The sequence below is a fragment of the Delphinapterus leucas genome, chromosome 1 (genome assembly GCF_059928025.1).
Source record: "Delphinapterus leucas isolate spDelLeu-1000000601 "Yukka" chromosome 1, BTC_Dleu_Yukka2, whole genome shotgun sequence".
Lineage (NCBI taxonomy): Eukaryota > Metazoa > Chordata > Mammalia > Artiodactyla > Monodontidae > Delphinapterus > Delphinapterus leucas.
In genome coordinates this window covers 62246602-62272147 of record NC_143129.1, presented here as the reverse complement: position 1 = coordinate 62272147, position 25546 = coordinate 62246602, and the positions used below count along the sequence as shown (strand labels likewise).

Genomic DNA, 25546 nt, shown 5'->3' with positions numbered 1-25546 from the left:
GAATGCCTGTTGTACTTTGTCCAGCATTTCTAGATGTTTTGCATTGGAAAAGGTACCAGATACTCTAGTCCACTATATTGCCAGAAACAGAAGTCTTCATCGTTCTTTATTGCTCAAGTTTAGGTCACCTAAAGACAAAACCAAATTTATCCTCCAAATTATTTCTCTTCTAAAATCTAAATCACCATACTTCCCCAACTTTGTAAGACAGTGGAAAGGCAGAATCCATTGTCAATGTTATTATTATCGACCTAATTTCCACATTCTTCTTTTATGAAAAACTGTAAATTATAGAACTGGTCGTGTTTTCCTCTTGCTTTGACTACTAAAGAGTACACAACCACAGCAAATATTAAAAATCTAGGGCTTCCCTGGTGGCGCAGTGGTTGAGAATCTGCCTGCTAATGCAGGGGACAAGGGTTCGAGCCCTGGTCTGGGAAGATCCCACATGCCATGGAGCAACTAAGCCCGTGTGCCACAACTACTGAGCCTGTGCTCTAGAGCCTGCGAGCCACAACTACTGAGCCCACGTGCCACAACTACTGAAGCCTGAGCGCCTAGAGCCCGTGCTCTGCAAATAGAGATGCCACCGCAATGAGAAGCCCGTTCGCCGCAACTAGAGAAAGCCCGCACACAGCAACGAAGACCCAACGCAGGCAAAAAAAAAAAAAAAATCTATATTCAGCATTTCTATTCTCAGCCTTCCAGGCAGTCTTGCCATCAGAGGATTCTTGCTCTGGCCTTCCCCTGTGCAGCACCTGGTCTCACAGGCCTCTTTTTCTCCCTCCCTGTTTATAATCGACAGCCTCAGCTTCAAATCAATCCTCTCTCTCTCTCCCTCTCTTACTCACTCCTTCCCTCCCCTCCTCCCTCCCTCCAGTGCACTCCAGATTAGGTCTCTCTATGGTTCCTTTCCAAATGAACATATAAAAATTCATCTAGATGTCTGACGTATCTAAGGCTTCCCCACTGGCATAGTCCATCTTCCTTAGAAAGCAAAATAAATAAATAAATAAATAGAAATGCTCAACTCTACAGTCCCAGAATTGCTTCCCATCCTCTTAAATCTCTTAGGGTGCTTTAGACCAAGATTAAATCTACGGTGACCTTGTTCCTTCTTGAACTTGAAGGAGTTCATCTCTACTTGAAGGGAGTAGTTCATCTCCCTCCCTTCCCACCACCCCAGAGAGCCACAATTTATCTCCCTCTCCCTACAATTCAGATAGCTTCTCCTCCTCGGTCTACCTCAGTCTAACCCACTCCATCCTGGTGACCCAGCTGGAATGTCTAAACCAACCCCTAAATGAAGTGAGGATGATTATCAATTACCATGAAATATATATAGTAATCAGTGGCCTGATGCTCCAAGATGCCTAACTCTGACTTATAGACCATGGAGCTTCCAAGGATAAAATTAAGAGTTTTGAGTGACTTTTATTACAAAAATAGAAATAAAAAGAAGAACTTTACAAATACTTTATATAAAACAGAATGCTCAAGTATCAAGACCTTTAAATTTCATGACTTTGCCCAAATGGGCCTCTAGCCATTTACCTGAAAAATACTCCCAAATCTTTGGGGAATGTTGGCCACAAATTCTCAGCTAACGCTAATTCCTTATGACCTGTAATAGCACTCTACAATATACCAGTCTGAGCAGGGGCTTATGGGAGTCAGGTGATAAATGGAGTTCTAACCCAATGGCAACTTATAGTATTCCCCAGGGAGTTCACATATCCTGTAACTGTTTCTTCAGTTTAAGAGAATAAAATAGCAGAATTCCCTCATTGGCCCTGCCCTATAGAATAAGAGCTATCATTATAGGAAGAACCCTAAGAACACCTTGGGGCAGCAATTCCTCCCAAGCCAAACAATAGAAACAAGAGCAGCACCTCAGTCAAAATTAACTTGCATGAGAAATAATGCCTATTGTCTCCCCATTTTACTCTCCCATGTTAGCCAATGCCAGAGACCAAGGGGACCTAGAGAATAAGAATGGATTTCCATAACCATAACCCACTACTGCTGATATTATATACATGACTTCCTTAATAGACAAGATTCATAAAGCCCCTGAAATTCTGTATACCCCTGTTGATTTGGTTACTAGGTTTTTTCCCTTTGTTCCTGTCTATACTGACAGATCCTAGAGGACAGGATACAGGGTGTAACAAACATCTTAAATGCTTTACTAAGATGTCACGGTAAGAGGAATAGGTAATGAACCCTGAGCAACTAGCATGCCTAAGCACTGCTTAGTATTAAAATAAATGATTAATCCAGCACATATATAAACACAGTGAAGTGGAAAAAGAGCCAGTCTTGGAATCAGAAGGCCTGGTCTCTTGTATCAGCTCTGTGGCTAATCTGTTTACCCGGAGGATCTCAATTTCCTCATCTGTCAAATGAGGATTCATATCTCATAGGATTGTCTTAATTAATAAATATTTTACATGAAAACACTTCCAGGAGGAGATCAAGAGGGTGGAGTAGGAGGATGTTGAGCTTACATCCCTTGATGAATACATCAAAAATACATCTACAACTCTCACTGAAAATAAACTGGAGACTGGCAGAAAGGCTCTTCTACAGCCAAGACTGTAAAGAAAGATCCACACTGAGTTGGGTAGGAAGGGGAGAGAAGTGATCAGGTCAGAGCTCCACACCCCTACCAAGGGACACAGAAGGAGAGGATATCATGGGCTCCTGCCGGGGTGTGAGGGCTTTGAGTCACATTTTGGACACCCCAGCCCTGGGGTCTGATACTGGGAAGATGAGTCACCTTAGCTGGTTTGAAAACCAGTGGGACTTACTAGAGGGCTATAAGAAACAGGACTCTACTCATGAAGAATGTGCTCACATACATGCTTACTCCCAGGAACAAGGCAGAAGAAGCAGACTGAAACTGCTCTGGGGCACTGGGTGGTTTCCAGTACTCACCCCAGTGCACACCCCTTCCTTCACTGGGCATCTGCTCCAGCCCCTCTTGCTCCAGTACAACTCCCCAGTAGGGCAAAGGCTGCTGTTGCCAAGGAGAGTGTGCACCTGGGAGAGATAAAGCCAGTGTGGACCCAGCATTGCATCTGAACCGGGCAAGGGCAGCTAGTGCTGGTGCTTGCAGAGGCAACAGGTCAGAAGATGTCTGGAGCTCTGACCGGCATGCTGGGGCCATCCCAGTGCACGTCCTGACCTACAATGGAAACCCATTTCAGCCCCTCTTGCCCCAGCGCTGCTCCCTACAGGGGTGAAGGTGCCATTGCTGCAAGGAGGGAGAGTAAACACACAGAGGGAATAGAACCAGCTTGGAGCTGACCCTCAGGGCTTCTGCTCCAGCACCTTGGGACCTGCCCCCGACACCTGATAGGGTAGTGATGGCCACTGAGCAGAGGAGAAGCTCCAGCCAATGCTTGGCTCTGGCTCAAGCCCCTCCATCTCCAGCTCCACCTCCCACCAAGGTGATAGCTGCCAGCACACCCTGAGGGGACATGTGACGCATGCTCACTTCAGACCCATTTCTTCCACCAAAGCCACTGGGCACACACAAACTGCATAGGGACACATCCACACAAGGATACCACTTCAAGACTGGGATAGGTAACTGTTTCACCTAATTCATAGAGATAGAGAAAGTTAAACAAAATGAGAAGACAGAAGAATTTGTTTCCAACAAAAGAACAAGAAAAAACCCTGAGAAAACAGCTAATGAAAGAGAGAGAAATTATTTACCATGTAAAGAGTTAAAAGCATTAGTAATAAGAAAGCTAACTGAACTTGGGGGAAAAATAGATGAACACAGTGAGAATTTTAACAAGGAACTAGAAAATTTTTAAAAAAAGAACCAGTCAAAGCTGAAGAATATAATAACTGAAATGAAAAACACACTAGAAGGAATTAACAGTAGACTAGGTGATACAGAAGAATGCATAAGTGATATGGAATTTAGAATAATGGAAATCACTCAATTGGAACAGCAAAAAGAAAAACAAACTTTAAAAAATGAAGACAGTTTAAGGGATCTCTGGGACAACATCAAGCATACTAGCATTTGCATTACTGGGGTCCCAGAAGGAGAAGAGAAAGAGAAAGAGTAGAAAATTATTTGATTAAATTATGGCCAAAAACTTCCCAGAGCTGAAGAAACAGATTTCCAGGTACAGGAAGCACAGAGAATCCCAGATTAAATGAAACCAAACAGCCTCACACCAAGACATACAATTAAAATGTCAAAAGTTAAAGTGAGAATATTAAAGGCAGCAGAGAAAAACAAATAGTCACATACAAGGGAAGCCCCATAAGGTTATCAGATATATTTTTTCCACAGAAACTTTGCAGGCCAGCAGAGAGTGGCATCATATATTAAAAGTGCTAAAAGGGAAAAACCTATAATCTAGGATACTCTACCCAACAAGGATATCATTCCGAATTGGAGAGATAAAGAACTTCTCAGACAAGCAAAACTAGAAGAGTTCACCAATACCAAGCAACAATACAAGAAGTGTTAAGGGTCTTCTCTAAGTGGAAAACAAAAGGCTACAAAAAGAAGTAAGAATATATAGGAAGGGAAAAAAAATCCCACTAGTAAAGACAAATATATAGTAAAGGCAGTACCATCAACCATTTAAAAAAAGCTAGTACAAAGATTAAAAGGCAAAAATAGTAAAATCAAAATAACTACCATAAACAGTTAAGGGATAGACATGAAGATGTAAACTATGACATCAAAAACACAAAATGTGGGGACAGAGTCAAGATGGTGGACTAGGAAGACATGGAGTTCATGTCTCCTCACAACTAGGGCACCCACCATGCACTGGTGGGGGACCACAGACATCTAAGGGGATGGGAGGAACCCCCAGGTGACTGGGTAGGATGTGGGGGGGAGGGAGGCGGGAAGGAGAAGTGGAGGCGGGATGGGACCAGCATCCCTGAGCAGCGGCTGGGAGAGGGGAGGGTTTCCCATGCTCTGAGGGGCCCACCCACAGTGAGGGGATCAACAAACACAGGCAGAGACCCTTGGGAGATCAGGGGATCAGAAGGGAATGTGGCCAGCATTTCCTCTGCTGCCTTGGGCCCTGGGGAGCCTGCTGAGGTCCCAGGTCTAATCCTTCACCTTCTGAGGCTCCCTCCAGCTGTGCTGAGCCTAGGTCCTGCCCCCACACCTCCACCCAGGGCCTTACCTCCAAACTCTGCACTCTGAGGCCCCCTCCAGCCGTGCTCCCTTTACTGGATGTGTGGGTCCTGAGCTTAGGCCCCACCCCCATTCTAACTCCATCTGCCTAAACCCCACCCCACCTAAGCTCCATCCCCCACAGCCAAGGCATTTTCTAGCCCTTTTTTCTTTTTGAGGTTGTGGTTCTGTTTTACCTTTTGGTTGTTGTTGCATTTATATTTTAAATTTTTCTAATTTTATTCTTTATTCTTTGTTATTGTTCTGCTCCTTTTGACTTGCCCCCACCCTTTTTTTTTCTATTGTGGTTCTGTTTTACCTAGTTCTTGTTGTTTCAATTATATTTTTATTTTTTCTAATATATTTTTATGTTTCCAATTTCCTTTTATTTTTTATTCTTTGTTATTGTACTGCTCCTTTTCTTTTCTTTTCATTTGTTGTGTGGGATCTTGGTTCCCAGGCCAGGGGTCAGGCCTCAGCTCCTGCGGTAGGAGTCCAAACTGCTGGACTAACAGAGAACCACAGACCCCAGGGAATATTAATCAGAGTGAGGTCTCCCAGAGTCCTCATCTCAGCACCAAGACTTGGCTCTACCCAACTGCCTGCAAACTCCAGTGCTGGATGCCTCAAGCAAAACAATCAGTGAGACAGGAACACAGCCCTACCCATCAAAAAAAAAATTAGATGACAAAAAAATATGTTTCAGATGAAGGAACAAGGTAAAAACTTACAAGACCAAATAAATGAAGAGGAAATAGGCAACCTACCTGAAAAAGAATTCAGAGTAATGACAGTAAAGATGATCCAAAATCTCGGAAAGAGAATAGAGGCACAGATCGAGAAAATACAAGAAATGTTTAACAAAGACCTAGAAGAACTAAAGAACCAACAAACAGTGATGAACAACACAATAACTGAAATGAAAAATTTGCTAGAAGGAATCAATAGCAGAATAACTGGGGCAAAGAGCGAATAAGTGAGCTGGAAGATAGAATGGTGGAAATAACTGCCGAGGAGCAGAATAAAGAGAAAAAGAATGAAAAGAATTGAGGACAGTCTAAGAAACCCCTGGGACAACATTAAACACACAAACATTCAAATTACAGGAGTCCCAGAAAAAGAGAAAGCGATAGGGTCTGAGAAAATATCTGAAGAGATTATAGTCGAAAACTTCCCTAACATGGGAAATAGTCACCCAGGTCCAGGAAGTGCAGAGAGCCCCATACAGGATAAACCCTAGGAAAAACACACCAAGACACATACTAATCATACTAACAAAAATTAAATTCAAACAAAAAATATTGAAAGCGGCAAGGGAAAAGCAACAAAAAAGATACAACAGAATCCCCATAAGGTTATCAGCTGATTTTTCAGCAGAAGCTCTGCAGGTCAGAAGGGAGTGGCAGGATATATTTAATGTGATGAAAGGGAAAAACCTACAACCAAGAATATTCTACCCAGCAAGGCTCTCATTCAGATTTGATGAAGAAATCAAAAGTTTTACAGATAAGCAAAAGCTAAGAGAATTCAGCACCACAAAACAGCTTTACAACAAATGCTAAAGGAACTTCTCTAGGTGGGAAACACAAGAGAAGAAAATGACCCACAAAAACAAATCCAAAACAATTAAGAAAATGGAAACAGGAGCATACATATCGATAATCACCTTGAATGTAAATGGATTAAATGCTCCAACCAAAAGACACAGACTGGCTGAATAGACATGAAAACAAGACCCATACATATGCTGTCTGCAAGATACCCACTTCAGACCTAGGGACACATACAGACTGAAAGTGAGTGGATGGAAAAAGATATTCTATGCAAATGGAAATTACAAGAAAGCTGGAGTAGCAATACTCATATCAGATAAAATAGACTTTAAAATAAAGTCTGTTATTATAAGAGATAAGGAAGGACACTACATAATGATCAAGGGATAAATCCAAGAAGAAGACATATCAATTATAAATACTTATGCACCTAATATAGAAGCACCTCAATACATAAGGCAAATGTTAACAGCCATGAAAGGGGAAATTGACAGTAACACGATAAAAGTGGGGACATTAACATCCCACTTACACCAATGGACAGGTCATCCAGACAGAAAATAAGGAAACAAAGCTTTAAATGACACAGTATACCAGAAAGCTTTAATTGATATTTATAGGACATTCCACCCGAAAGTGGAAAAATACACTTTCTTCTCAAGTGCACATGGAACACTGTCCAGGATAGATCACATCGTGGGTCACAAATCAAGCCTCAGAAAATTTAAGAAAACTGAAATAATATCAGCATCTTTCCAACCACAACACTATGAGATTAGGAATCAATTACAGGAAAAAAAAACTGTAAAAAACACAAATACATGGAGGCTAAACAGTGCACTGCTAAATAACCAAGAGATCACTGAAGAAATCAAAGAGGAAATAAAAAAATGCCTAGCACAAATGACAATGGAAACACAATGACCCAAAACCTATGGGACACAGCAAAAACAGTTCTGAGAGAAGTTTATAACAATTCAATCTCACCTCAAGAAACAAGAAAAATCTCAAATAAACAATCTAACCTCATACCTAAAGCAACTAGAAAAAGAAGAACAAAGAAAACCCAAAGTTAGTAGAAGGAAAGAAATCATAAAACTCAGAGCAGAAATAAATGAAATAGATATGAAAAAAACCATAGCAAAAATCAATGAAACTAAAACCTAGTTCTTTGAGAAGATAAACAAAATTGATAAACCTTTAGCCAGACTCATCAAGAAAAAAAGGGAGAGGACTCAAATCAATAACATTAGAAATGAAAAAGGAGAAATTACAACTGACACCGCAGAAATACAAAGGGTCATAAGAAACTGCTACAAGCAACTGTACGAAATAAAATGGACAACCTGGAAGAAATGGACAAATTCTCGGAAAGATACAACTTTCCAAGACTGATCCAGGAAGAATTAGAAAATATAAACAACCAATCACAAGAAATGAAATTGAAAGGGTAATTAAAAATCTTCCAACAAGCAAAAGTCCAGGACTAGATGGCTTCACAGGTATATTCGATCAAACATTTAGAGAAGAGATAACACTTATCCTTCTCAAACTCGCAAAAATTTGCAGAAGGAGGAATACTCCCAAACTCGTTATACAAGGCTAATATCAACATGATACTAAAACCAGACACAGATATCACAAAAAAAGAAAGCTACAGACCAATATCACTGATGAACATAGATGCAAAAATCCTGAACAAAATCCTAGCAAACAGAATTCAACAACATATTAAAAGGATCATACACCATGATCAAGTGGGATTTATCCCTGGGATGCAAGGATTCTTCAATATATGCAAATCAATCAATGTGATACATCATATTAGCAAATTAAAGAATAAAACCCATATGATCATTTCGATAGATGCAGAAAAAGCTTTTGACAAAATTCAACACCAATTTATGATAAAAAACTTTCCAGAAAGTGGGCATAGAGGGAACCTACCTCAACATAATAAAGGACATATATGACAAACCTACAGCAAACATCATTCTCAATGGTGAAAAACTGAAAGCATTCCCTCTAAGATCAGGAAAAAGACAAGGATGTCCACTCTCACCATTATTCAACATAGTTTTGGAAGTCCTAGTCATGGCAATCAGAGAAGAAAAAGAAAGAAAAAATATAAATTGGAAAAGAAGAAGTAAAACTGTCACTGTTTGCAGATAACATGATACTATACACAGAAAATCCTAAAGACGCTACCAGAAAACTACTAGAACTAATTAATGAATTTGGCAAGGTTGCAGGATACAAAATTAATGCACAGAAATCTCTTGCATTCCTATACTCTAACAATGAAAGATCAGAAAGAGAAATTAAGGAAACAATCCCATTCACAATTGCAACAAAAAGAATAAAATATCTAAGAATAAACCTACCTAAGGAGGCAAAAGACCTGTACTCAGAAAACTATAAGACACTGATGAAACAAATCAAAGCTGACACAAACAGATGGAGAGGTATACCATGTTCCTGACTGGAAGAATCAATATTGTGAAAATGACTATACTACCCAAAGCAATCTACAGGTTCAATGCAATCCCGATCAAATTACCAATGGCACTTTTCACAGAATTAAAACAAAAAAATTTTACAATTTCGGTGGAAACACAAAAGACCCCAAATAGCCAAATCAATCTTGAGAAAGAAAACTGGAGCTGGAGGAATCAGGCTCCCTGTCTTCAGACTATACTACAATGCTACAGTAATCAAGACAGTATGGTACTGGCACAAAAACAGAAATATAGATCAATGGTACAGGATAGAAAGTCCAGACATAAACCCATGCACCTATGATCACCTAATCTACGACAAAGGAGGCAAGAATATACAGTGGAGAAAAGACAGTCTCTTCAATAAGTGGTGCTGGGAAAACTGGACAGCTACATGTAAAAGAATGAAATTAGAACACTCCCTAACACCATACACAAAAACAAACTCAAAGTGGATTAAAGAACTAAATGTAAGACAGGACACTATAAAACTCTTAGAGGAAACATAGGAAAAACACTCTGACATAAATCACAGCAAGATCTTTTTTGACCCACCTCCTAGAGTACTGGAAATAAAAACAAAAATAAGCAAATGGGACCTAAGTAAACTTAAAAACTTTTGCACAACAAAGGAAACTATAAACAAGACGAAAAGACAACTCTCAGAATGGGAGAAAATCTTTGCAAACCAAGCAACAAAGGATTAATCTCCAATATATACAAGCAGCTCATGCAGCTCAATATCAAAGAAACAAATAACCAAATAACCCAATCCAAAAATGGGCAGAAGACCTAAACAGACATTTCTCCAAAGAAGATATACAGATTGCCAACAAACATATGAACGGATGCTCAACATCACTAATCATTAGAGAAATGCAAATCAAAACTACAATGAGGTATCACTTCACACTGATCAGAATGGCCATCCTCAAAAAAATCTACAAACAGTAAATTCTGGAGAGGGTGTGGAGAAAAGGGAACCCTCTTGCACTGTTGGTGGGAATGTAAATTGATACAGCCACTGTGGAGAATAGTATGGATGTTCCTTAGAATACTAAAAATAGAACTACCACATGACCCAGCAATCCCACTACTGGGAATATATCCTGAGAAAACTATAATTCAAAAAGTCACATGTCCCTGGTCCAGGAAGATCCCACATGCTGGGGAGCAACTAAGCCCATGTGCCACAACTACTGAGCCTGTGCTCTAGAGCCCATGAGCCACAACTACTGAGCCCACATGCTGCAACTACTAAAGCCCTTGTGCCTAGAGCCTGTGCTCTACAAGAGAAGCCACAGTAATGAGAAGCCTGTGCACCACAAAGAAGAGTAGCCCCCACTAGCCACAACTAGGGAAAGCCCGTGTGCAGCAACAAAGACCCAACACACCCAGAAATAAAAATAAATAAATGAATAAATTTATTTTTTAGGGCTTCCCTGGTGGCGCAGTGGTTGAGAGTATGTCTGCCGATGCAGGAGACACTGGTTTGTGCCCCGGTCTGGGAGGATCCCACATGCCGTGGAGCAGCTGGGCCCATGAGCCATGGCCACTGAGCCTGCACGTCCGGAGCCTGTGCTCTGCAACGGGAGAGGTCACAACAGTGAGAGGCCCGCGTATCACAAAAAAAAAAAAAAAAAATTATTTTTAAAAAAAAGTCACATGTACCCCAATGTTCATTGCAGCACTATTTATAATAGCCAGGACATGGAAGCAACCTAAATGTCCATTGACAGATGAATGGATAAAGAAGATGTAGTACATGCTTACAATGGAATATTACTCAGCCATAAAAAGGAATGAAACTGGGTTGTTTGTAGTGTTGTGAATGGACCTAGAGTCTGTCATACAGAGTGAAGTAAGTCAGAAAAACAAATATCGTATATAAATGCATGTATGTGGAATCTAGAAAAATGGTACAGATGAACATATTTGCAGGGCATGAGTAGAAACACAGAGGTAGAGAATGGATGTGTGAACACAGGTGGGGAAGAGGAAGGTGGGATGAATTGGGAGACTAGGTTTGATCTAAATACATTACCATGTGTAAAATAGATAGCTAGTGGGAACCTGCTGTATAGCACAGGGAGTTCAGCTTGGTGCTCTTTGATGAGCTAGATGGGTGGAATAGGGGGGAGGTCCAAGAGGGAGGGGATATATGTATACATATAGCTGATTCACTTCATTGTACAGCAGAAACTAACCCAACATTGTAAAGCAATTATAGTCCAATAAAAAAATAAAATAAAATAAAAACAACAACAACAAAACCCCACAAAATGTGGTGGAGAGGTGTAAAAATGTAGATCTTTTATAAAGTGTTTGAACTTAAATGACTATCAGTTTAAAACAAGTAGACATAGTTATAGGTCTTCATACATGAACCCCATGATAACCACAAATCAAAAACCTACAATAGATACACAAAAACTAGAGAGAAAGGAAAACAAGCAAACCAATAAGGAAAATCATCAAACCACAAGGGAAGGAACTATAAAAGGAAGAAAAAAACAGAGAAGAACTACAAAAGAACTAGAAAACAAGTAACAACGTGGCAATAAGTACACACCTATCAATGATCACTTTAAATGTCAATGGACTAAGTGCTTCAATCAAAAGACATAGGTGAATGATTGAATAAAAACAGACCCATCAATATGCTGCCTACAAGAAAACCACTTCGGAGCTAAAAGACACACAGAAACTGAAAGTGAGTGGATGGAAAAAAGATATTTCCTGCAAATGGAAATGGAAAGAAAACTGTGGTAGCAATACTCATATCAAAAAGTAGTCATTAAACAATGTCTATAACCAAAGACAAAGAAGGGTATTATATAATGATAAAGGGATCAATACAAGAAGAGAATATAACATTCATTAACATATGTGAACCTAAAATAGGAGCACCTAAATATATGAAGCAAATATTAACAGACAAAAAAGGAAGAAATTGACAGTAACACAATAATAGTAGGAGACTTTAACAGCCCACTTACATGAATGGACTAATCATCCAGACAGAAAGTCAATAAGGAAACAGTGGTCTTAAATGACACATTAGACCAGTTGGGACTTAACAGATATCTACAGGAAATTCCATTTTAAAAAAAGCAGAATATGCATTCTTTTCAAGTGCACATGGAATGTTTTCCAGAATAGGTCACATGCTGATCACAAAACAAGTCTCAACAAACTTAAGAGGATAGAAATTTTATCAAGCATTTTTCCAACCACAACAGTACGAAACTAGAAATCAATTACACAAACAAAAATGGGAAAAGCAGAAACACATGGAGACTAAACAATATGCTACTATAAAACCAATGAGGCAATGAAGAAATCAAAGAATAAATCAGAATATATCTCTAGACAACTGAAAATGGAAATGCAACTTTCCAAAATATATGGGATGCAGAAAAAGCAGTTTTAAGAGGCATGGCGATACAGGCCTACCTCAAGAAACAAGAAAAAAATCTGAAACAATCTAACCTATCACCTAAAAGAATTAGTAAAAGAAGAACAAACAAAGCCCAGTCAGCATAAGGAAGGATATAAAAAAGATCAAGAAGGAAATAAAATAGAGACAGAATAGAAAAGATCAATGAAACCAAGAGCTAAATTTTTGAAAAGATAAACAAAATTGATAAGCATTTAGTCAGGCTCATTAAGAAAAATAAAAAGACAGAAGACCCAAGTAAACAAATTAAGAAGTGAGAGAGGAGAAATTACAAATGATATGACAGATACAAAAAAATCATAACAGCATATTATGAACAGTATGCCAACGAATATGCCAACGAATTGGACAACTTAGAAGAACTGGATAAATTTCTAGAAACATATACTCTTCCAATACTGAATCAGGAATAAACAGATAACCTGAACAGACAAATCACTAATAGTGAAATTAAATTACTAATTAAAAACTCCCAGCAAATAGAAGTCCAGGACCAGATGGCTTCACAGGGGAATTCTACCACACATGCAAAGAAGAGCTATCCTTCTCAAACTATTCCAAAAAATTGAAGACAAGGAACCACTCCCAAGTCATTCTATGAGGCCACCATTACCCTGACACCAAAAGTAGAAAAAGACACTACCAAAAAAAAAAAATTACAGGCCAATATCTCTGGTAAATATAGATGCAAAAATTCTTAATGAAATATTAGCGAACTGAATTCAACAATATATAAAAAGGATCATACACCATGATAAAGTGGGATTTATTCCAGGGATGCAAGTATAGTTCAATACCCCCAAATCAATCAATATGATATACCATATTAATAAATGAAAGGATTAAAAATCACGTGATCATTTCAATAGATGCAGAAAAAGCATTTGACAAAATTCAACATCCATTCATGATAAAAACTCTCACCAGAGAATACCCTGGAAGTCCAGCGGTTAGGACTCTGCGCTTTCACTGCCAGAGTTATGGGTTCAATCCCTGGTTGGGGAACTAAGATCCCACAAGCTGTGCAGCACAGCTAAAAAAAAAAGTTTCACTAAAGTGGGTATAAAGGGAACATATCTTATAATAATAAAGGCCCTTTATGATAAACCCACAGCTAACATCATACTCCATGGTAAAAAGCAGAAAGCTTTTCCTCTAAAATCAGGAACAAAATAAGAATGTCCACTCTCACTACTTGTATTTAACACAGTACTGGAAGTCCTAGCCAGAGAAATCAGACAAGTTAAAGAATAAAGGGCATCCAAACTGGAAGGGAAGAAGTAAAACTGTCACTATTTGCAGATGACATGATACTATTTATAGAAAAACCTAAAGTCTCCACCAAAAAACTATTAGAACTAATAAATGAATTCAATAAAGTTACAGGATAAAAGATTAATACACAGAAATCTGTTGCTTTTCTATACACTAATAGTAAACTATCAGAAAGAGAAAGCAAGAAAACAATTGTATTTAAAATTGTATCAAAAAGAAAATACTTAGGAATAAAATTCAGCAAGGAGTTGAAAGGCATTTACTCTGAAAACTATAAAACACTGATGAAGGAAATTGAAGATGATACAAAGAACTGGAAAGATATCCTGTGTTCATGGATTAGAAGAAATAATATTGTTAAAATGTCCATACTACCCAAAGCAATCTACAGACTGAATGCAATCCCTATCAAAATACCCATGACATGTTTCATAGAACTGAAACAAATAATCTTAAAATTTATATGGAACCACATAAGACCCCCAATTAGCCAAAGCAACCTTGAGAAAAAAGAGCAAAGCTGGAGGTATCATGCTCCCTGACTTCAGACTATACTACAAATCTATAGTACCCAAAACAGTATGGTACTGGCACAAAAACAGACACATAGATCAATGGAACAATAAAAAGCCCAGAAATTAACTCACACTCTTATGATCAATTAATCTATGACAAAGGAGGCAAAAATATACAATGTGGAAAAGACAGTCTCTTCAATAAGTTTTGCTGAGAATACTGACAGTTCATGTAAAAGAATGAAATTAGAACATCTTCTCACTCAATATACAAAAATAAAGTCAAAATGAATTAAAGACCTAACTGAAGACTGGAGTCCATAAAAGTCCTAAAACAAAACACAGGCAAACACTCTTTGACATAAATCATAGCAATATTTTCTTGGATCTTTCTCCTCAGGCAAAGGAAACAGAAGCAAAAATAAACAAATGGGAGCTAATTAAACTTAAAAGCTTTCACACAGCAAAGGAAACCACTGACAAAACAAAAAGACAATGAATGACAGAAAATATTTGCAAAGGATATGACTGATAAGGGGTTAATATCCAAAATATATAAACAGCACATACAACTCAATATCAAAAAAAGCAAACAACTCAATTAAGAGATGGACAGAAGAACTGAATAGACATTTTTCCAAAGAAGACATACAGGTGACCAACGGAAAATGAAAAGATGCTCAACATCGCTAATCATCAGAGAAATGCAAATCAAAACCACAATGAGATATCATCTCACTCTTGTTAGAATGGCTATCATCAAAAAGACCACAAATAACAAACACTGGTGTGAATGTGGAGAAAAGGCAACCTTTGTACACTGTTGGTGGGAATGTAAATTGGTGCAGCCACTAAGGAAAACGGTATGGAGGTTCTTCAAAAAATTAAAAATTGAACTACCATATGATCCAGCAATTCCATTCCTGGGTATATATCCTAAAAAAATGAAAATGATAATTCAAAAAGATACATGTACCCCAATGTTCATAGTAGCAGTATTTAAAATAGCCAAGATATGGAGGCAATCTAAGTGATCATCAACAGATGAAGTGATAAAGAAGATGTGGTGTATACATACAGTCACACACACACACAATGGAATATTATTCAGCCACAAAGAATGAAATTTTGTCATTTGCATCAACATGGATAGACCTAGAGAATATTATGCTTAGTGAAAAAAGTCAGAAAGACAAATACTGTATGTTATCACTTATATGTAGAATTAAAAAATAAAACAAACAAATGAATATAAGAAACTGACTCACAGATATGTAGAACAAACTAGTGGTTACCAGTGGGGAGAGGGAAATGGGGAGGGGCAAGATAGGGGTAGGGATTAAAGAGGTACAAACTACTAGGTATAAAACAAATAAGATACAAGGATGTGATTACAGCACAGGGAATATAGCCAATATTTTATAATAACTTTAAGTGGACTATAATCTATAAAAATATTGAATCACTATGTTGTACACCTGAAACTAATATAATATTGTAAATCAACTCTACTTCTTTTTTTTTTTTTTTTTTTTTTGGCACGCGGGCCTCTCACTGTTGTGGCCTCTCCTATTGCGGAGCATAGGCTCCAGACGCGCAGGCTCAGCAGCCATGGCTCACGGGCCCAGCTGCTCCACGGCATGTGGGATCTTCCCGGACCGGGGCACGAACCCGTGTCCCCTGCATCAATCAACTCTACTTCAAGAAAAAAAGAAAGAAAAAATTTCCAAACTTAAATAAATGTTAATAAACACAGGACTATTGTTGCACAACCAAACTAAGTTTTACCACGGTCAACTGGAAGAGAGAAACCTACAAAGGGAAAAGAAAAACTACTTGTAAACCCCATCTCCACCCTCCAAGAAACTGTCTGCATTATAGTACTTTTTTAAGATTAGAAATAATAGTTTTAAATTATAGTACATTGCTTGACATTCACCAACTGGTAATTATTATTTGTGTCATTATTAGCTTAAGTCCCAAAAGCCTATTCATTCATTCATTGTCACTCATTGAACATATATTTATTGAGAGGTGATACTGAAATTAAACAGAAAGAATCTTTCTCAAGAAACTTATCCTTAGGAAAAAAAAAAAAAAGGAGGCAAAAAATCAGACTTTCCTCAGATTGGACAAGCAATATAAGAAAGCCCATCCATAACTGCTAAATCAGGCAGTTTGGATGGAAAATAGTTTGGGCAATAATAGAAGAAAAAGCCTTATATTTAGTTTAATATTTAAAAATTATAACCATACCATCCACAATTCTTAACTATAAATAAACATTTCACAAAACCACTTATGATCACCATTAACACTACTTAAAGAAAGGGATTTCACCCCAAAGTTGAAATGTAATCACAAGGCCCTAAATTTTGGAGTTTCCATCCTGTAGTCAGGCCATTTTATTTTCCTAACCCAGAGCTGGGAGGGAATGCATGTTTGGTGGGTATAGTGAGGAAGAAAAGGTTATGAGACACACGGGAACACTGGAGGAGCTGAGGCCCTAGTGGAGTACCACAGTTAGAGACTGGGTGGGGAAGGAAGGTCTGGATAGCCAGAGATGGGCATGAGGCACCGACCTCCTAATGTACCTAATGTACCCCCTAATGTCTCACTGGCCCTATGCGGGAGGACACCCGAATATGGGAGGATACCTGGATGCAGTAGGGAGGTGAGCCCTAAATGCAGGAAGGGTGCTCCACAACTAAGATTCTGCTGAAAGCTCAGGCTGCCTCCTGTATCTATTCCCAGAATTCTATTCCAGAAGTCCTCCCTCCCTAACTCACTGCCAGGAGCCTGGGAGCCATTCCTGACTTTCTCTCACCCTCACTCAACATCCTGTGTCATCCGCCATGTCCCTAGCTCAGGATGCCTTCATCTGTCATCCGATCATTTTCACTACTTCCCACCTGTCCCTGCCTCTGACTTGCCCCTTCTGGGCCCTTTGTCACCTCCAGCTTATGACTATCCAAAATAAATCTGATCCATGTACCGCTAGTATAATGTTCACTCCCCTTAGCAGAGCACAAAATCCCACTCTTTGGCCCTGAGGGCTCACAGCTGCCACCAGGAGATTCTTCTACACTGTGGTGAAAAACTGGTAGTTTAATTGATGAAATGGTGAGAGTGGTGTTTCTGAGACTCGTCCAAAGAAGATAGTTTAAAAGTAGGGATACAGTTTTCCTAGAGAAAGATGTTTTTAAGTAAATCATATACAATTAATATCTGTATATCTTTCCTTTAGTAATTCATTCAAGTATGTAGTTCTTCCTGAATTCCATTCCTGAAACAGAATCTAGCACTTACCATTAGCTGAGATATGAGAAACATCTTTACTTTCATCCAATTTGTATAACAAGCATCCTATACTGAGTAATTTGTCATAATAATTCTTTCTTCGTATGATATGCAGCAGTATTTTCCATACATTTTCCAATACTATTTCCTGACAAAGAATGAAATTTAATTTCATGCCATTTTTCCTTTGAATTATTTCAAATATTTATATTTCAGCAGGAAGCATATGCTTTTCCCTCATGGTATATAGCTTTTTGTCTTTCGACATTACAAGCAAGAAACTTCTAAATGACTTCTAAAATTGTATCAGTGAGTTTGGTGAAATGTTATAATGGCCTGAGGTTTGCATGACTTTAAACATCATTGAAATGGTTGCTTCATGTTTCTGTTTTCAAAGTTCTTGCTAATCAAGCTGGCCTCATTCTATTGTTTATATTTCAAGGCACACTATATATTTGGGCAAGCTCATTATTAATAATAAATCCATTTTTCAAAAATTGTTGATGATGTCGTATCATATGGCCAACTGTTTGTCAGAACTGATTAGATCATCATTATTTTTGCCTTGTAAATGTGGCCAATGTAAAGCTTGTGGTGCTAGAGCTCTCTCGTTTTCTTACTGTTCACTTGTACTTGCTTTGTTAATATTGCCTTGAAAAACCATGGCTTCTTTACAACAATATTTTTATAATTTGTCTCAAATTCTAAGCCTCATTTCCTGTGCTCAGAAATTTTATATTGAGGGGTAAAATTTGTCAGTGTCTTTTATCCTAGGTCAAAGATGCATTCCTAGGTTATTCTTCTCATACCTCAGCCAAAGGTACACTACATTTGCAATCCCGCAAGATTGAAATGATTAATACCTGTACTTCCTACAGGCTGATTTGTCATAAGAACCTGGAAAGGCACTTTATCTACTGTTAATTGTCCTCCTGCACTTTGTAAGAGGAGGTTTCAAATAGCCCACCCAAACTAGAGCAGAGCTTTCGGAATTCCACATTATTCCTGTCACAGCCCAGCTGGTATACACATCCAGCCACAACCAAAGCCCAGACAGAGGTAATATTTTAAGATTTTAAAGCTCCCTTTATTTCAACGTCTGACCTAATTATGCAGTGCCCTGGGCTTTTCTTCACTCCAATGTGTATCCTACCTTCATTAGCCTGAGAGAATATGTTAAGACAACTGTAAAAGTGGTACAATCTCAACTTTCCCCAGAGGGCTTTCCTGCCTCAAGGTCATTACCAAGGTCTACAAAAGAAGCTCCTTGTTCATCCAACACATAGCTTAGGCACTTGGCAGGGCAGGGCGAGTCCTGGCTGGAAATCTATAAAGACAAATGAGTGGTCAGTGACTTTCAAACTTTAGTGTGCCTCAAAATCATCTGGACAGCTTGTTCCAACACAGATTGCTGGGCCCCAAGCCCAGAATTTCAGTTTCAGTGAGTCTGAGGTGAGGCCTGAGAATTTGCATTTTTAACAAGTTTTCAGGTGATGCTGATGCTGCTGGTCTGTAGACCGTATTTTGAGAGCCACCCTGGACTAAGATAAAGGATAACCGGGTATTTGTCCTGCATCATCTGCCTAATTATTTCGTCCTGGAAATGGCATCTCTTATCTAATAGCCTTGTGGAGATCATCAAAGCCCAAAGCTCATGAATGTATTTTTATGCTCCAGGATCTTCATATGACATTTAGCAACATAAATTTGAAAATGGTGAATGTCTGGGAACTCCCTAGTTTGTAGGACAATCTATCTCCCCGTGCTTTATATAGGCACAGGGAACGAAGGACAATCAGTTCCACAATTACATCTTCTGACAGATTTACACACATAGCAATTAAGATTTGAAATGGTATCATCAAACATGTAAAAGTACTGAGTATTCTTTCACCAGTTTTGAGTTTTTGTTTGTTTGTTTAGCGCCCGATTCTGCAGGGGAAAACAGAAATGAATAAGACGTGGTCCTTTGCACAGAGACCTGAAAATTTACTGGAAGAAATAAGATGTATAAGAGTAGGTTATTGCAAGGAGTGGAGTAAAGACCAAGAACAGAGAGCACTAGACTTGGAAGCAAGAGACCCCGTGTCTACTGAAGCCTCACTACTGACTTTTTGTGTGACGTGGGGCAAAACCCTTTGACTCTGTGTGATGACAGACTCTCAGACCTGTGTTTTGTAATTATGCAAACCACAGAAATGATACCTCCTGGGACCATGATTCTCTGGGAACAGTTTTGTCCCTAAGAGCTAATCCCCAGGGATGGGAGCTAATCCTGGGACAGATAAAGCTAAGATATCAGGACCCCGTGTACTTTTACACATGTATAGAGCCCCTCTGCTACAGTGACTGTCTACCGAGAGTAACCCAGTGCAGCAGCCGACTGCAGAGAGGAAAGTAGCAACTACAACCAACTGGTACTGAAGAAGAATGATTTTTTGAGAATTTACCTATCATGTGCCTGGCACTATTTTCAGTTAAATGTATTAATTCATTTAACCTACATAACAACCCCATGAGGAGTCACCATTATCCTTCTGGCCTAGAATGCTTTCCCCCCGACACCCACATGGCTCACTTCCTCAACTCTTTCAAGTCTTTGCTCAAATATTCCTCCTTTTGGTAGGTCTACCCTAATTGCTCTCTTTCAAATGTAACATCAACTTCCCCATCAAAAAAATCACTATCCACTTTACCCTCCTCTACTTTTTTTTCCAGCACATTTATCACATTCTAACATACTATATATAATTTACTTACATTTATCATTTACTATCTTCCCCTATTAAATGTAGGTGGCAGATTTACTAAGCAAGGGAACTTATATACAAGTCTTGTCTTATAGATTTCCACATCTGCCTGCTAGAACCTTAAAAGTTTATATAGGGCTTCCCTGGTGGTGCAGAGGTTGAGAATCCACCTGCCAATGCAGGGGACACGGGTTCGAGCCCTGGTCTGGGAGGATCCCACAGGTCGCGGAGCAACTGGGTGAGCCACAACTACTGAGCCTGCGCATCTGGAGCCTGTGCTCCGCAACAAGAGAGGCCGCGACAGTGAGAGGCCCGCTCACCGCAATGAAGAGTGGCCCCCACTCGCCGCAACTAGAGAAAGCCCTCGCACAGAAATGAAGACCCAACACAGCCAAAAATAAATTAATTAAAAAAAAAGTTTATATAGATGCTTTAATGGGGTTCAGCCACATACACAGTCCAGATGATCTTAACAACACCTTACATTTTTAAGACTGCATCTTTGAAACAGCTCCAGCTATGGGACGGTGTGGGTGGAATATACATTCCAAGGACAGGGCAGCAGGTAAGGAGCCTTCAATTGCCCAGGTCTAGCTCTAGGGTCAACTGGCAGTGACGTCCTCTCAACGACCTCCTCCTATACAAGGATCTTTGTTTTGTTCACTGATGTATCACAAGTACCCAGAACAGAAAGAGGCAAACTTTTCTATAAAGTATCAAAGAGCAAACATCTTGGCTTTGTGGACCATATGGTCTCTGTTGCAACTATTTAACTCTGCCCTCATAATCCAAAAGCAGCTACAGATAATACATAAGCAAACAGGTGTGGCTGGGACCAACAAAACTTTATTTATGGATATTGAAACTTGAATTTAATATAATCTTCACATACAGAATATTCTTCTTATTATTTTTTTTCAACCACTTAAATATGTAAAAAACATTTTTAGTTCACAGGCCATACAAAAACACGCAGTAGGCTGGATTTGGCCATGGGTCAGTTTGAAAACCACTGACCTAGAACATTGTAAGGGTTCGAATGGAAGCTTTTATGCTAAAATACTCAAGGGTATTTTAAAGTGCTATATTATTTTATGTATATTAAGCATTACTTATACAATCATGTTTATTGTGTTTGCCAAGTGCCTTGTCAGAGTCAGTGCAGAGGAAAATTTAACTTTATCCACCATGAACTGTGATATGTATAAATTAGTGAGACTGGAATAAGGACATTCTCCATAAAAATAGTAGATGGTAAACAATTCTGGCCCCAAACATCTCATCCATCTCACATTGTACCTTATCAATAAAACCAAGTTCTACTGTTTAAAAAGCAGGGACTTCCCTGGTGGTCCAGTGGTTAGGACTCGGCGCTTTCACTGCTGTGGGCCCAGGTTCAATCCCTGGTTGGGGAACTAAGATCTTGTAAGCCACATAGCATGGCCAAAAAAAAAAAAAAGTTTAAATTAAAAACTTTAAAAAAAAAGCAACTGACAGTATTGGAAACTAAACCAGTTATGATGATGTGTGCATTTCTGACTGACTCATACTGAGAAAAGATAGAGTTAGCTAATCTCAATGGTGTAGAAAAGGCTTCATGGAGCAAAGACGTGTATTATTGCACCTAGAGGATTAACTTAATGTATTTTTGACCTGTGGACCCCATGAATTAGAGAGCTTTGCTAAAGAGGTGGGGCCAGTTCAATTCCCACACTGGCTGGTTAGTTCAGGGCTTATAGACACATCCTGCCCTCTTAAGACTAAAGTAGACATTTCTCAATCCCGCCTGGCACACAAAAAGGAAGCAGGGCCTTTGCATATAATAGGTACTCAGGAAATATTTGAATGAATGGATGAATATATGGATAGTTTTGAAATATTAGGGGGAAAAAACACACTTTCTAGTAAATAGGCCATCAACAAATATTATTTACTCTGTTCTAGTCTTGTCTGCCATGGGAAAAATAAGAAATATTAGCCACTCCCAGGGATGCAAGGATTCTTCAACATAGGCAAATCAATCAATGTGATATACCGTATTAACAAACAGAAGAATAAAATCCACATGATCATCTCAATTGATGCAGAAAAAGCTTTCAACAAAATTCAACACCCATTTATGATAAAAACTCTCCAGAAAGTGGGCACAGAGGGAACCTACCTCAATATAATAAAGGCCATATGTGACAAACTCACAGCTAACATCATTATCAATGATGAAAAACTGAAAGCATTTCCTCTAAGATCAGGAACAAGACAAGGTTGTCCACTATCGCCATTATTATTCAACATAGTCTTGGAAGTCCTCACCACAGCAATCAGAGAAGAAAAAGAAATAAAAGGAATCCAAATTGGAAAAGAAGAAGTAAAACTGTCACTGTTTTCAGATCACATAATACTATACATAGAAAATCCTAAAGATGTCACCAGAAAACTACTACAGCTAATCAATGAATTTAGTAAAGTCACAGGATACAAAATTAATACACAGAAATCTCTTGCATTCCTATACAGTAACAATGAAAGATCAGAAATAGAAATTAAGGAAACAATCCCATTTACCACTGCAACAAAAAGAACAAAATACCTAGGAATAAATCTACCTAAGGAGGCAAAAGACCTGCACACACAAAACCATAAGACACTGATGAAACAAATCAAAGACAACACAAACAGATGGAGAGATATATAATATTCTTGGATTGGAAGAATTAATATTATCAAGATGACTATTCTACACAAAACAATCTACAGATTCAATGCAATCCCTATCAAAGTACAAATGGCATTTTTCATAGAACTAGAACAGAAAAATTTACAGTGTGTATGGACACACAAAAGACCCTGAATAGCTAAAGCATTCTTGAGAAAGAAAACTGGAGTTGGAGGAATCAGGCTCCCTGTCTTCAGACTACACTACAAAGCTACAGTAATCAAGACAGTATGGTACTGGCACAAAAACAGAAATATAGATCAATGGTACAGGATAGAAAGTCCAGACATAAACCCATGCACCTATGATCGCATAATCTATGACAAAGGAGGCAAGAATATACGATGGAGAAAAGACAGTCTCTTCAATAAGTGGTGCTGGGAAAACTGGACAGCTACATGTAAAAGAATGAAATTAGAACACCACCTAACACCATATGCAAAAATAAACTCAAAATGGATTAAAGAACTAAATGTAAGACAGGACACTATAAAACTCTTAGAGGAAAACATAGGAAAAACACTCTTTGACATAAATCACAGCAAGATCTTTTTTGACCCACCTCCTAGAGTAATGGAAATAAAAACAAAAATAAGCAAATGGGACCTAATTAAACTTAAAAGCTTTTGCACAGCAAAGGAAACCATAAATAAGACAAAAAGACAACTCTCAGAATGGGAGAAAATATTTGCAAACAAATCAATGGAGAAAGGATTAATCTCCAAAATATACGAACAGCTCATGGAACTCAATATCAAAAAAACAAACAACCCAATCAAAAAATTATCAGGAGACCTAAACAGACATTTCTCCAAAGAAGACATACAGATGGCCAACAAACACATGAAAAGCTGCTCAGCATCACTAATTATTAGAGAAATGCAAATCAAAACTACAATGAGGTATCACCTCACACCAGTTAGAATGGGCATCTTCAGAAAATCTACAAAGAACAAATGCTGGAGAGGGTGTGGAGAAAAGGGAACCCTCTTGCACTCTTGGTGGGAATGTAAACTGATACAGCAACTATGGAAAACAGTATGGAGGTTCCTTAAAAAACTAAAAATAGAAGTACGATATGACCCAGCAATCCCACTATGGGGCATATACCCAGAGAAAAACATAATTCAAAAAAACACATGCAACCCAATGTTCATTGCAGCACTATTTTCAATAGCCAGGACATGGAAGCAACCTAAATGTCCATTCATCACCAGAGGAATGGATAAAGAAGATGTGGTACATATATACAATTGAATATTACTCAGCCATAAAAAGGAATGAAATTGGGTTGTTTGTAGAGTTGTGGATGGACCTAGAGACTGTCATACAGAGTGAAGTAAGTCAGAGAGAAAAACAAATATCAGATATTAATGCATATATGTGGAATCTAGAAAAAGTATAGATGATCTTATTGGCAAAGCAGAAATAGAGACACAGATGTAGAGAACAAACATATGGACACCCAGGGGAGAAAGGGGAGTGGGGTGAATTGGGAGATTGGAATTGACATATATACACTATTGATATTATGTATAAATAGGTAACTAATGAGAACCTACTGTATAGCTCAGAGAACTCTACTCAATGACCTAAATGGGAAGGAAATCCAAAAAAGAGGGGATATATATATACGTATAGCTGATTCACCTTGCTGTACAGTAGAAACTAACACAACATTGTAAAGCAACTATACTCCAATAAAAATTAATTTAAAAAAAAGAAATATAAGCTGCAATGTTCAACCACTTACTCATTCACTAATTTCACAACCATTTACTGAATACATGCTATGTTCAGAAACTCTTCCAAGAACTGGGCCTACAAAGCTAACCAAGACAGAGAAGGCTGAATCCTAGGCACTTTTCATGGGCTCTAGGCACTTTTGCCTTCATGGGTCCCTTCCTCCATTAAAAAAAATAATAAAAGTTTTATTTTGCATTAATATAAACACATACATACTCAGGCTGGATTCACTATTATATTCATCATTATTATTATATTCATTATTTCTTCTGAATTTAAAAGAAATTAAAACTACAACATTGTGGTGGGCCCTCGAAAGTACCATGTCTACTGTGCCTTATAGAGAAGTCAGCCACACTACAGCCTCTGCTTTCCTGCCTTCTCTCCTGAAAATTATTCGAAAGGGCTGAGCACGATAGGTGGGTGGGATTCCAAGGTGTGGGAGTCTTGAAGGGTATTTCTGGAGAGCTTCCACGTGGGGGGCCTGTGGTGATGGGGTGAGGAAGGCATCTGTGTGAAGGGACTGTGACAGCAGTGAAAGGTATTAGGATCTGAGAAGAGCGAGGAGG

At 38.6% G+C, this 25546-nt stretch overlaps 1 pseudogene; it reads right to left on the bottom strand.

The window, feature by feature from the left end:
• Window positions 1-25546, bottom strand: part of LOC149750521 (uncharacterized) — a 123567-nt pseudogene that overhangs the window by 32047 nt on the left and 65974 nt on the right.